Source organism: Myotis brandtii, unplaced genomic scaffold, assembly GCF_000412655.1.
Source record: "Myotis brandtii unplaced genomic scaffold, ASM41265v1 scaffold204, whole genome shotgun sequence".
In the NCBI taxonomy this organism is placed as follows: Eukaryota; Metazoa; Chordata; class Mammalia; order Chiroptera; family Vespertilionidae; genus Myotis; species Myotis brandtii.
Window position 1 is genome coordinate 1,479,549 of NW_005357599.1, and position 1,063 is coordinate 1,480,611.

Below are 1,063 nucleotides of genomic sequence, written 5' to 3' on the forward strand. Positions count from 1 at the left end.
AAATAAGTTCCCAGTAGAAAATTGTTCCCTTTGGGAAGATCACAGTTAGTACCAATAATAGAATGTCATCTGTCCTACTTCTAATGACATAAAATGAAATATCAATCTGGACTAATATCCAACAGCCTCTACTTCCTCTCTGATGCCATATTTTTTACTATTGATGGGAATGCCTTTTTTTATTTGCTTTTATTACTAAGATGAACTCTCTAATTTAGTAGTTGAAATAAAATATAATTTGATTATACATAGATAAGATTTTCCAATTGTTATATAGCAATTATAGTTAATCAGACCCCAGAATCTTAAATGTGTTGGTGCAGCCCAGGCTGGGCCCGAATCAGGAACTAACGCTAATCAAACTGGCTGTGGTTGTTCCTGTGAGAGGAACCTGGATATATATGATAGAGAAAAGTTTAGGTTGAGAGACAGGGCATCATATTCATGATATGAAAACAGCCCACTGGCAGTCTGAATATAAAGTAAGCGTAGGTAATATGCAAACCAGAGTAAAGCGGTTTTCTTAGACTGCCATCCATAGCACAACACTGAGCTGGGAATTGATGATATTAGAATTAATCGGGGAGGCAGTTTTTCCAGCATGAGTTCATTAGCAATTAGTAGTAAACATAAGCAATGCTAATCTGAAACTGGCTGAACACAGCCCAGTGTCCTTGAAGTGAAAAGGGAATAGAAGATACTTCTAAAGTAGAGATTCAACCATTAAAAACAAAAGAACCATCTAATAAGGGCACAAAGTCATAATTAGCCAAGTGACATTTATGGCATATAATTATTCCCATCATATTGAACAAAATCTCTCTTAGAAATCAGTTGAATTGGAGGTTTACTGTTATAGAGCAGAGATTTTCAACTAGTGTGCCCCAAGAATATTTAAAGCATGCAATACCTGACTATTTAGTCAGGGGCACTGACCTCTCTTCCCTTAGATTGTCAAATAAAGAAATGAGAACAGCCAACACAACAACTGCTGTCCAGTATGAATGAATCCAAGCTATACCTTTTCTTTTGTGTCAGATCACAAATATGTATATATATGTAT